We start from the raw sequence: 14,270 nt of genomic DNA on the forward strand, positions 1-14,270 counted from the left end.
ATTTGCCAAAGTAATAAGAATAGACAAAATCTATCTGATTCGTTTTGAGTGTCCTGCAGTGGTTATAGGATATTATAATTGGCGTGTGACCTTCTTTTAACTTAAAAGATCTAGAGCTGAAGAAATGGGAACGCGACCTAATTTCCATGCTTTGTAGAAGACGAAGGCTAGGTGTCCTGGTGATACTTTAGCGGGAGCCCATTTGTTACAGGTGGAGTTACGTGGAAGTTTTTCTCTTTTTCTTTTTTGTATGCTGTATGGTGGGGGTCACAGCATTCTTTTTCCATGTAAGTATCCCATTATTGTGGCACAAATTGTTGAATTTGGGGGGGGGGAGGGGGTAAGTGCATGGGTTGGGAATCGAACCCTAGTCTCCTGCATGGCAGGCAAGAATTTTACCGCTGAACTACGCTTGCACCCCCAAAACTTCCCCTCTTTCCGTGAAAGGATGGGTGTTTTAGTTTACTAAGGCTGAATATGTTATATTCGTGAACATATGTTGAATCATAGATTAAGTCCCTCAACTAACTTTTTTCCATTGCCACTGACCTCCAAACCATGCAGGAAATCCCTTTGTAAGCAAATTCCCATCACCAGTCCCCTGGCTGTTTAGTCTATGCTGGGTTAAGCACTGGCTTACTTGCTCATTTGATTGGCAAGTCTAATACTAGAAAAAACAAATGTGTGGAGAAACTCTCACCAGAAATTCCCCACCCTTCATGCTCCCAATCTGAAAACTCTTCCAGCTTTATTTGGACTGAAACTTGATGAAAGCATCACTAGTCAGGAAACAGGCTTCTTCCTAAAAATGCCACCAACTGGCGGGCATATTTTCTCACAGACTCAGCTTCCAGGCTGCAGGGACTCGAACTACCCCATATCTTCGGAATTTTGACTCCTGTCAAGAAGAAAATAGCTTAAAAATGATTTATTTTCACTGAAGACAAAGCTAATTGTTTGATTAAAACTTACAGTTCAAATGACACATTAAAAAATTCATGACACTGATGTGCAAGGAAAAAAAAGAAAAAAGATTTGAAGATAAGGAAAATTAAAAAAAAGGTAGCTTAGACTTCAGCAAATTAAAAACTTTTGTGCTGCAAATGATACAATCGGGAAAGAGAAATGACAACCAAGAGAAAGGGAGAAAATATTTGAAAATCATATATCTGAACACAGTTTAATATTTAGAGTATGTAAAGAACTGGCATAACTCAAAACAGACAAATAATCCAATCAAAATGAGCAAAGGATCTGAATAGACATTTTTCCAAAGAAGATCTACAAATGGTCAATAAGTGCAAGAAAAGATGTTCAGTATTATTAGTCACATAGGAAATGCAAATTAAAACCACAAAATCATTAGGATGGCTATCATTAAAAAATGAAAGTGTTAGAGAGGCTGCAGAGAAATAGGAAACCTCATGCATTCTGTTGGGAATGCGTAATGGTACAGGTGCTTTGGAAAATAGGTCAGTTTATGAAAAAATTAAACAGAGTTACCATGTGACTTTGCAAATCCATTTTCAGTATATGACCAAGAGAATCCAAAACACATAACCATCCAAACATGTGCATAAAAATGTTCATAGAATCATTATTCATAATAGCCAAAAAAGTGGAGGCAACCAAATGTCCATCAACTAATGAATGGATTAATAAAATGTGGTATGTGCTTACACTGGAATATCATGCAGTCTTAAAAAGGAATGAATATAAGAATATGCTCTGACATGGATGAACCTTGAAAACACGCGAAGTTAAAGAAGCCAGTACAAAAGGCCATATATTGTATTATTCCATTTATACGGAATGTCCAGAATAGGTAAATGCACAAACACAGAGTAGATTGGTGGTTGCAAGGGGATCAGGGAATGTTAAGTAGGAAGTGACTGTTAACAAGTGTGGGTTTCCTTTTGGGGTGATGAAATGTTCTGAAATTTGATAGTGGGTGGTGGTTGCATATACTGAAAACCAATTAATTTTACACTTTAAAAGGGTGAATTTTATGGTATGTGGATTAAATTTAAAAAAAACCTATAGGAATGGAAAGAAAAAGACAATTTAAGTGTCCTCTTTACATTATGCCCGACGATAATATGAAATAATCCTATAATAAAGTTTCTTTTCCTGAAAATTAAACCAAAAGGAACTCATTTACTTATTCTTTGTTTTTCTTATTAGAGGAATTGTCAGTTTACAGAACAATCATGCATAAAATACAGGATTCTCATATACCACCCTATTATTAATACTTTGCATTGATATGAACCATTCGTTAATTTGAGAAAAGCACATTTTTATAATTGTACTATTAAACATAGTTCACAGTTTAACTTAGGGCTTATGTAATGCAGTTGTATGGATTTTTTAAAAGACTTTTTATTCTGCTACCATACATATGACCTAACATTTCCACTTTTTAACCACATGCAGATGTATATTTCAGAGTTGTTCATTACATTCATGATGCTATTCTACCATCACTACCATTACCAAAACGTTTCCAACATTTCAAATAGGAGCCCTGTACATTTTAAGTCTTATTCCTATCTATTCCCCATCCCCAGTAGCCAGTATTTTAGATCCTAACTCTGTAAATTTGCTTTTTCTAATTATTCATATTAGTGAGATCATATAGTATTTGTCCTTTTGTTTCTGGCTTATTTCACTCCAAATAATGTTGCCTGAATTTACTTATTTGTTTAATAGACATTTATTTGATGACCAACTTTGTGCCTTAAGTGTCCACTGAACACTTTTAGATTCATACTCATTTTGCTATCCTGAAAAAGTTCAATTTTTAAGAAATTGCCTAGCAATAATATGAAGTAGATAACCTTGCTTCATGGCTGAGACTTACCCCATACCTGAGAAAGGACACTGTTGTTTTTTTGAGGGGCTAGCAGAACTCAGCTCTGCCAGCTGCCTACCCCATGACTTTGAAAATAGGAGAGTCCCAGTGTTTATCACATTTCCCGAGAGGGAGCAACACAATGAGGGAGGTCTGGGTGTCTGTGGGCAGGTGCTTTATGCACATGATCAAGCAATCCCTAGTGGGGTCCCTGGAGCTCACAACCTTGCCCCTTTGCTGACCTTCTTACAGGACAGGGTTTTCTAACCTTGGTAGGCTAGGGGTAGCAAGGTCCTGCCTTTGAACTAAAGTGATGATAGACATTGCAATGCTGAGTTCCCTGTGGATCAAGTCGTGGTTCTGCAGAGATTTCTGAAAGAGGTTTCATTGAATCTGTAGATTGTTATATATAATATTGACATACTAAAAATCTTAAGTCTTTTCATTCATGAACATGGAAAGCCTTTTCATTTATTTAAGTCTTCCTTAATTTCTTTCAAGCAATGTTCTGTAGTTTTCAGTGTACAAGTGTTTCGCCTACTTGGCTAAATTTATGGCTAGATTAATCTAGCAATAATTATCCTCTAGATGCTTTTCTAAATGTAACTATTTTCTTAATTTACTTTTTGGATTGTTCATTGCTGGTATATAGACACACAACTGATATTTGTGTGTTGATCTTCTAACTTGCATCATTTGTTTATGAGCTCTAGTAGCTTTCTTGTGGATTCTTTGGGATTTTCTCTCTATATGGTCAATTCACCTGTGAATACTGATAGTTCTACTTCTTCCTTTCCAATATATATACCTTTTATTTTTCTTGCCTGATTGCTTTGGCTAGAACTCCCAGTTCAATGTAGAATAGTAGTTGCAAAAGCAAGCATCTTGTCTTGTTCCTGGTCTTTTGGGGAAAGCTTTCAGTCTTTCACCATTGAATATGAAGTTAGTTGTGGGATTTTCACAAATTCCCTTTATCAGGTTGAGGAAATTCCTTCTATCCCTAGTTTTCTGGGTGTTTCAACATGAAAGGGTACTGGCTTTTTGTCAAATGCCTTTTCTGTGTCAACTGAGATGAACCTGTGGGTTTTTCCCTTTATTCTATCAATTTTTGCATTGTTTTGATTGATTTAGTTATTTCCAACCACCCTTGCATTCCTGGGTTTAATCACAATTGGTCATGGTGCATAAATAATCCTTTTAATGTGCTGTTTGATTCTGTTTGCAAGTATTTTGTGGAGGATTTTTGCCATCCGTATTCATAAGGAATATTGGTCTGTAATTTCCTTTTCTTGGGTGGTCTTTTCTGGCTTTGGTCCCTGTAATGCTGGTCCATGGAATGAGTTAGGAAGTATTTCCTCCTCTGTGTACTTTTTGGAAGAATTTGAGAAGGATTGGTCTTAAGTATTCTTTAAATATTTTGGTATAATTTTCTAGTGAAAATTTGGTCCTAGATTTCTTTGTTGGAAGGTTTTTGATTATTGACTCATTCTCTTTACTTATAGATCTGTTGAGATTTTATAAATTTTTTTGTGTCAGTTTGGGGAAATTGGGTATTTCTAGGATTTTTTCCATTTAGATAAAATCTAAAATCTAGACAAGATGATCTGAAATGTATGTGTACATTTATTCATAGTACTCGCTCTCTTATAATCCTTTTTAATTTTGGCAAAATCAGTAGGAATGTCTCCACAGTCATTTCTGATTTTAGCTATTTGTAGTTTCTCTCTTTTGGTTGTCATTCTAGCTAAAGGTTTGCTGATTTTATTGATATTTTCCAAGAGCCAAGGAACAATTTCAGGTTTTGTTTATACTCTTGACTGTTTTTTCTATTTTCTCTTACCTTTATCTCCACTTTGATTTTATTATTTCCTTCCTTCTTCTGACTTCTGGTTCAGTTTGCTCTTTTTTTTTTCTAGTTCCTCAAGATGTGAGGTTGGTTTCTTGTTTTTTTTAATGTAGGCAGCAATAAATTTACAGCAAGTGATTCAAAGCTATTAGTTTCCCTTTGGTGTATCCCGCAGATATTTGGTATGTTATGTTTTCATTTTCATTTGTGTCCTAGAATTTTTTTATTTCAGTTTTGATCCACTGGTTATTTAAGAGTGTGTTGTTTAATTTCCACATAGTTATGAGTCTCTAGTTTTCCTTCTGTTATGGATTCCTAGTTTCATTCTACTGCGGTTGGAGAATATATTTTGTATGGTTTGACTCTTTACACTTATTGAAACTTGTTTTGTCTCTTAACACGTGGTCTGTCCTGGAGAATGATCCATGTGCAATTGAGAAGAACGTGTCCTCTGCTGTTGTTGGTATGGAGCGTTCTATAGAAGTCTGTTAGATCTAGTTTTTTGTAGTGTTCTTCAAGTCTTTTATTTTCTTGTTGACTTTCTCTCTAAATGTTCTGTCCATTATTGCAAGTAGTGTATTGAAGACTCCTATTATCATAGAACTACCTCATACTCCCTTCAAATCTGTGAACTTTTACTTAAGGTATTTGGGGGCTCTTTTATTAATTGTTATATATTCTTAATGAATTGAACTTTCCTTCAATATATAGTGTCCTTCTTTGTCCCTTATAGAAGCTTTTAACTTAAAGTCTATTGCATCTGATATTACTATAAGCATCTGAATCTTCACTTGAATACTATTTGAATACATGGAATATTTTATACCTTCTTTTTTCTTTTCCTTTGCCTGAAGTGAGTTTTGTGTAGACAGCATATTGTTGGGTCACACATTTTAAAATATTCTGCCATTCTCTACATTTGATTGGATGGTTTAATCCATTTACATTTAAAGTAATTACAAATAAGGTAGGAATTACTTCTGCTATTTAGCCTTTTTTTGTACATCATACCTTTTTTGTCCCTCATTTTTTATTACTGCCTTCTTTTTTTTGGGTTCATGGTCTGGGAATTGAACCCAGGTCTCCTGCATGAAAGGTGGGCATTCTAACCACTGAACTACCTGTGCAACCTTACTGCCTTCTTTTGTGTTTAGATGATCTTTTGTAGTAAACCATTTTGAGTCTCTTCTCATTTGCTTTTGTGTCTACTTCTTAGACATTTTCTTTGTGGTTATAATGGGGCTTATATTCAAATCCTAAATCTATAACTGACTAGTTTGAACTGATACCAAATTCACTTTATTTAGTTGCATGTACAAATTCTTCTCCTGTATCTCTCTGTCCAATTCCCCTTATGCTGTTTTTCCATAAACTATACTTCTAGACATCATAAATAGATTTATACTTATTTTTATGTATTTGTGCTTTAAATCATTTAAGAAATAAAAATTGTAGTTATAAACCAAACATACAAGAATCCTGGCTTTTATATTTACCTGGGTGGTTAGCTTTACCAGAGGCCTTTAGTCATGGCTTCAAGTTACTGTCTAGTGTCCTTTCATTTCAACCAGGACTCCCTTTAGCATTTCTTGAAGGTCACATTCAGTGGTAATGAATGCTCTCAACTTTTGTTTATATGGGGATGTCTTAAAATCTCTCTCAGTTTTAAGATAGTTTTGCCAGATATAAAATTCTGGGGTGACAGCTTTTTCTTTCAGCAGTTTAAATTTGTCATTCCACTGCTTTCTGTTTCTGATGAGCAATCAGCTGCTAATTTTATTAAAGACCACTTGTTCATGAAATGTCACTTCTCTCTTGCTGCTTTCAGAATTCTCTCTTTGTTTTTGTTTTTTGGACAGTTTGATTTGGATCCTTTTGAATTTATATTTGGAATTTCACTGGGCTTTTTGGATGTGTAGATTCATGTTTTTGTTTTGTCAAATTTGGTAAGTTTGAGCCATTGTTTCTTCAGATATTCTTTCTGCCCCTTTCTCTCTCTCATCTCCTGCTGAGATGCATAGGCTGGACCACATGATGACCACCCATATATCTCTTAGGCTCTGTTCACTTTTCTTAATTCCTTTTTCTTTCTGAGCCTCAGAATGGATAATTTCAACTGTCCTATTTTCATGTTTGCTGATTCTTTCTTCTATGTATTCAAATCTTCTGTTGAACCCCTCTAGTGAATTTTAAATTTTGATTATTGTAATTTTCACTCCCAGATTTTCTGTTTGGCTCCCTTTTGTAACTTTCATCTTCATTTTATTCATTGTCTAATTGTCTAATAATTCCAGTGTTTCCTCAGAATAGTTCCTTTCACTTTTTTGTTACTTGAGTGGACCATCCTTTCATCCTTTTCTGTTTCTTTTATGCCTTGTGATTTTTTTGTTGTTGTTGAATTCTGGACATTTGAATATTCTAATGTGTTAACTCAGGAAATCAGATTCTACTTCTTCTGCTGGGTTTTCTGTTTGTTTTTTTTGTTTGTTTACGATTGTTAAAAGCTCTTGTAGTATAAGTGATTTTTCAAACGTTCCCTTTTTTATTGTTTTGACAAAGAATGTATTCCTTGCCTTGTGTAGTCACTGAAGTCTCTATTTCTTTAGCTTGTATTTAGCTGGTGTTTTGACAACAATTTCCCTGAATGCTAAGAACATTTTTTAAGTTGACTTTTCCTTGATTTAGCATTTACTTGGTTGCAGTAAACTTTTGACTGTTTTCCAGAGTTCTGAGAAAGATGGTTCTGACTGTTTCTGCTTATTTGTTTGATATTTCTTTAGAAATATTGTTGCCTATTCTGCCACCTTGCTGACATCAGTCTCTGCAGTTGCCTTTTGAAAATTGAGATTGTCAACATCCTGGATCAATCATATTTTTCCTACTGCCAAAATTAATTCTTACTGAAATTGCCCTCATTTTTAATTTTCTTTATAAATCATTCACTACAGCTAATTCTATTCCTGCTGGTGTTTGCGTGTGTGTGTGTGTGTGTGTGTGTGTGTTTGTGAGCATGTGTGCTCATGCAGGTAATATTTTAATATCATTCTTCATTTATGTTGTTAAACTCAATTTAAAAATGTACGTGACTGGATGCAGTGGCTAGAATGCCTGCCTTTCATGCGGGTGACCCGGGTTCCGTACCCGGACCATGCACCCCCTCCACCCCCAAAAAAGTATATGACTTAGTTATTTAAAATATTAAGTTTGATATATAAACTTGAAATGTACATATTTATGAGAGAGATTCTGAATAATCTGAAATTAGTTGGAAATGTAGTTAACATGGTATTGCCCTGAGATATCCACAAGGAATTTGAGCACAAATGAGATGATTGCACTGCCTTAACCAAAACTGGTAAATCAATAGTATGCAGCAATAATCTTAAAAGTACAGGGTATCTCTCACAGCCAGAGGACTCTAGGAGACAATCTAATAAATGTAATGAAGTATGTGGGTTGGGATCCTGAAACAGAAAAAGACGTCAGGTAAAAATGGAGGAAATCATTAATTTGACAAATATACTAAACTAATATAAGATATTAATAATAAAAGAAACTGGGGTGGGGGTTATGGAAACTCTTCATACTATCTTCACAACTTTCCTAAAGTCTAAATTTGTTCTAAAATAAAACATTTAAAATCTACTGTAAACAAGTGTGGGGTACATCTATGTAGGTGCTTATTCAAATACAACTTGTATTTTTGTGGAAGTGAATGATCCTCAATCATTCCATATCTTGTGTCAGAAAAACTTGAGTTATGTTTGTGTTATTTAAGGTTCATCCAGGAAAACTAACACCACTCCAGACATTACATGGGACATGGGGTATACTATGGAAAATTAGGTGAATTTTAAAAAGTTTGGGACAAGAAATAGAGGAGAACATTTTCAAACTGTTAAAGGACATCTACAAAAAGCCCATAGATAATATCATAGTTAATGGTGAAATACTTTAGGACTAGGAACAGGACGAAGATGCCTATTCTCATCTCCTCTACTTAACACAGGGTTGAAATCCTAGCAAGTTCTATAATGCAAAGAAGTTATTAAAATTCATATGAATTGAAAGGAGGGAATAATATTGCCTTTATTCACAGATGGTATGATGATCAAGATTCAAAAATCAACTTCATTTCTATAGACTAAAAATAAACTAGTGAAAATTGAAAATAAACAGTGCTATTTATAGTAGCATCAGAAAACATGAAATACTTAGGTAAAAATTTAATAAAATGTGTTCCAGATTTGTATGCTGAAAATTACAAAACAATGATAAAGAAAACGAAAGATGATTTAAATAGAAAATACATACCATGTTAATGTATCAGAAGACTCTTTATTGTTAAGATCAATTCTCTCCAAATTGACCTGTAGATTCAATGCAATCTAACCAAAGTTGCAGCAGACATTTTTTTAGGACTTGACAAGATGATCATAAAATATATATTGAAAAACAAATAATCCAAAACAGCCTAAACTGTTTTGAAAAAGTAAGATATAGTTGGATGACAAATATTAACTCATTTCAAAACTTCTTATAAAGCTAAAATAATCTAAATAATGTGATATTGAGGTAAAGACAGATCCATAAAACAATGAAAAGCATGCAGTGTTTGTAAATAGAACCACATATATATGTTCAGCTGATTTTGAAAAAGTTATCAAGGTAATTTAGTCGAGGAAGAGTAGTATTTTCAACAAAATATGATGGTATTCATTATACATCAAGAATGGAATGATCATACGGTAAGAATGTTTGTGCTTGTATGTGGTTATGTTTACTAAATAAATAGAAAAAAACCAAAAAAACAAAAACAAGATGTGATGGAAATTTTTTTATCTGTATGCACAAATATGAACCTCAAGTCTTACTATATGACATATATAAAGAAGTAAATTCAAATGAATCATGGAATTAAATGGAAATAGCAGATGCCAGCCATGTGACTACCCAGCTGACAGAAGTACCAGACCCACTGGCCTTTCTTGGGTGAAGGTAACCTCTTGTTGGTGCCTTAATTTGGACACTTTCACTTCTATAGAACTGTAAACTTGCAATTTATTGAATTTCCCTGTTTAAAAGCCATTCCAGTTCTGGTATATTGTGTTCCAGCTGCTAAGAAACCAAAACAGATTTTGGTACCAGATAAGTGGAGTGCTGTTGTGGTTTGCAAATACCAAAGGTGTTGGGATGGCTTTTAAAATGGATGAGGGGAAGATTCTGAAAGAATTGTGATATACCTGATAGAGAAGGCCTAGAAAGCTTTGAAGAGGCTGTTGGCAGAAATGTGGATCCTAAAGATACTTCTGATAAGGCCTGAGGCAGAAAGGATTCATGCATTATTGCAAACTGGAAGGAAGGTGACCTTTGTTTATAAATGGCAAATAATCTGGCCCAATTGAGTTAGATGGAAGTTAGAATTTAAAGGTGATTACCCAGGATATGTAGCTGAGGAAATTTCCAAACTAAATCCGAAAAAGACAGCTTGGCTTCTTTTTGCAACTTATAATAAAATGTGAGAGGAAAATTTTTTCCTTTGGGAACTTAATGTCCGAGTAGCAAGCTTTGAGAGCTCCTAGGCCAGGCAAGGGCGTGCATCGGTGGAGGGCCGTGCTTAACTGAGTTCAAAAGAACATGAAACCTTGTTCCTGTGACACTTTTGTGGCATTACCTCCAGCAACAGTTGAAAACCAGATTATTTTTGAAAAAAATTCAGATGGACTCTGTGATGAAGTACAAGAGGTAGTTTATTTTCCTGCTGCAGTTCATGATAACCTAGGAGAACATCTTAAGACTTGGCCTTGAAAGAGCTAATACAGCTGAAAAAGCCCTCACTGTCATTGTTGATTTATTAGAAAAATACAGCCAAGGTGGAAACTGTTCTGAGGGTAGCATGGTATTTAGCTATCACAACAGTTTCCTGATAGCTGATAGGAATGAAGCATGGATTCTGGAGACTGCAGGGAAATATTGAGCAGCAGAGAAAATACAAGAGGGAGTTCATAATATTTCTAATTAGCTTTCTGTAACAACAAAGATTGATCGAGAACACCCAGATATGAGAAACCATGCTAAGCAGAAAGGTTGGTGGGATGGTGAAAAGGAGTTTGATTTTGCGGCAGCATACTCATATCTCGACACAGCCAAGATGATGACTTCATCAGGCAGATTCTGTGAGGGCTACAAGCTTCTGAATAAACACAAAGGAAACATAACTTTTGAAACAATTATGGAAATTCTCCGAGATAAACCAAGTGGCATTAGCATGGAGGGAGAATTCCTGAGCACTGTTAGCATGGTTTCTATTTTACCTCAAGACTCCAACCTTCCTTGCATTCACTTCTTTACAGGGACTCCTGATCCTGAGAGATCTGTTTTCAAGCCTTTCATATTCATGCCAAATGTCTCACAACTAATAGACACTGTTTCACTGACTTTTGAGTCTGACGATCCAGTTAAAAAGAACCATTTTCAGAGCAAGCCTGACAGAAGACACCCACTCTACCAAAAACATCAACAGGCACTGGAAATAATAAATAATGATGAGGTATGAAAAAAAAAATGTGAGCGGAAAGAGATAAGTTGAGAAGTAGACTCTTGGGTACAGTGTAAACAGAAATTGGTGTTCTGAAAAATTCTGGGCTTCCAGAAAGTGAGACCCGAGTGAATAGAGCCCCACTTGAAGATTTATCCAAACAGGGAAGTAGCGAGCCATTACAGGACAAGGGAGGATTTGAGACAGAGTCATCCAGAAAGGATTTGTGGAAAGTCCTATTGTCTGATAGGTATGACCCCTGTATACTACATAGAAAAGCAATAAGAGTTGTTGTGGGATCTTTATAAACAGAACCACGGTCAGTCTGGACTAAAAAGGACAGAAAAGGGAGAAATTGAAGGAAAAGTGGCTTCAGAGGCTACCCTGGATGCTTAGGTCCGGAGCCAGGAAATCTTGGGCCAGTAGAGTGGACCCACTGATATCTGTGGAGAGAATGAGTTTGCCCTGAAAGCTGAGGGTGGGCCTTCCATTTTATTGCCAGGAAGAGTAATGCCACTCCAGGCATTGGAGAGGGTGGAGTGAATAAACCAGGGATTGAGGGGAGCCTGGCTGCCAACAGCCTTTCTTGAGTGAAGGTAACCTCTTGTTGGTGCCTTAATTTGGACACTTTCACTTCGTTAGAATTGTAAACTTGCAACTTATTAAATTCCCCTTTTAAAAAACTGTTCCAGTTCTGGTATAATGTGTTCTGGCAGCTTACAAGCTAAAACAGGGGTCAAAAAAGATATAAAACTTACAAAGAGCAAATAGCAAAATGGCGAAAGAAAGCCTAGCATACCAGTAGTTACCTTACATGTAAGCGGATTAAGTTCTCCTTTCAAAAGTCAGAGATTAGTGGAATGGATGTAAGTGCATGCTTTTTCTTTTTTCTTACAAAAAACTCACCTTATATTCAAAGATACAAGTAGGTTAAAAGTGAAAGGATGGAAAAAATACCAAGCAAATTATTATCCAAAGGGAGTTAGGGTAGCTATACTAATATCAGAGAAGCTAGACTTGTAAGTTAAGAACTCTTATGAAGGACAAAGAAGGTCACCATGACTGATAAAGGGGTCAATTCAAAAAGAGACATAACTATTGTAAATATATATGCAACCAATGGTAGAACCCCAAAATGTATGAGGCAAATATTGATGATTTGAAGGGACCAGTAGGCAGTTCTACATCAATTTCAGGAGACTTCAATACACTATTTTCAATATGGGTAGAATATATCGACAAAAGATCCATAAGGATATACAAGTCTGGAATGCTAGTATAAGCCAACTAGACTTAATAAGAAAAAAGAGAGATGACATATATAACTAGAATCAGAAATGAAAAGAGGACATTACTACTAACTCCACAAAAATGAGAAGGCTTGTAGACAGATACTATGAACAACTGTATGCCAACGAATTACATAAACTAGATGAAACTGACAGATTCCTAGAAACACACAAAATACCAACAGGCTCAAGCAGAAATAGAAGATTGCAACAGACTAATAACAAGCAAAGGGATTGAATCAATAATAAAAAAACTCCCCCCCCCCAAAAGGCCAGGACTATATGGTTTCTAGTAAATTCTACCAAGCATTCCTAGAATTAATACCAATCCTGCTCAAACTCTTCCAAAAAATTGAAGAACACTTCCTACCTCATTCTATGATGACAATCACCTTAATGCTAATGCCAGATGATGATACCACAAGTAAAGAAAATTACAGATCAATTTCTGTTTTGTATATAGATGCAAAAATTCTCAACAAAATACTACCAAACTGAATCTAACAACACTTAAGAAAATTATGTACCACGATCTAGTAGGATTTATCCCAGGTATGCAAGTGTAGTTCAATATATGAAAATCACTTAATGTAATATGCCACAGAAATAGAATGGAGAAAAAATAATTGGTCTCTTCATTTGATACAGAAAAGGCATGTGACAAAATGCAGCACCCTTTCCTGACAGAAACCACTTAGAAACTAAGAATATATGGATTCTTCCTCAAAATGATAATGGGTGTATATGAAAAGCCCATAGCTAACATTATACTCAATGTTGAAAGATGGAAAGTTTTTCCTTGAAGAAGACAAGGATGTCCACTGTCTCCACTGTTACTCAATATTTTGCTGGAAATTTTTCCCAAAGCAGTTAGCTAAGAAAAAGATATAAAAGGCATCCAATTTGGAAAGGAAGAATGAAAACTTTCACTGTTTGCAGATGATGTGATCCTATGTAGAGAATATCCCCAAATATCTACAGCAAAGCTACTACAACTAATAAATAAATTTAACAATGTGGCAGCATTCAAGATCAATGCATGAAAACCAGTACTGTTTTATACATTAGTAGTGAGCAACCTAAAAAGGAAATCTGGAAATTATTCCATATCATATGTGATGGTTTGGGTCATGTGTCAACTTGGCCAGGTGATGATGTCCAGTCAAGCAAGCACTAGCCTATCTGTTGTGTGAGGAAATTTTGCGGACTTAAATCACAAGCACATTGATTGCATCCATGGCTAATACATCCGTAGTTGGCTAAGGGGAGTGTTTTCTGCAATGAATGACACAATTTAATTACTTGAAGATTTTTAAAGAAAATTCAGGAGAGAGAATCTCTCTTTCCACTCCAACCAGCTGGCCACTCCTAAGTAGTTCATTGAGAACCTTCATTGGAGCTGCAAGCTTGTGGCCTACCCTACAGATTTTGGACTCTTGCATCCCCATGGTTGTATGAGACACTTTCATAAATCTCATATTTCCAGGCATCTTCTGGCGGTTCTGCTTCTCTAGAGAACTCTGACTAATAAAACTTGGTACCAGGAGTGGTTCTTGAGAAAGAAAATCTTTAAAACAGGCCTTTACAATTGGTTTTCTATTCTAATTAGATTCAAAGACAATGATGACTATTTCCAATAATCAAGATAGCACTGACAGTCATGGTGTGAATTGGCAATAGAAATATGCAAAATACGACCATTTGATTGTGTTAATTGCATGCTTATATGAGGCAAGGCTCTGG

The 14,270-nt window shown here is 35.4% G+C and overlaps 1 pseudogene; it reads left to right on the forward strand.

Annotated features, from left to right (window-relative positions):
* Positions 1-10,249: 10,249 nt before the first annotated feature.
* Positions 10,250-11,256, forward strand: LOC143668748 (secernin-3 pseudogene; annotated as a pseudogene).
* The last annotated feature ends 3,014 nt before the right edge of the window (positions 11,257-14,270 follow it).

The sequence above is a fragment of the Tamandua tetradactyla genome, chromosome 25 (assembly GCF_023851605.1).
Source record: "Tamandua tetradactyla isolate mTamTet1 chromosome 25, mTamTet1.pri, whole genome shotgun sequence".
Taxonomy (NCBI): domain Eukaryota; kingdom Metazoa; phylum Chordata; class Mammalia; order Pilosa; family Myrmecophagidae; genus Tamandua; species Tamandua tetradactyla.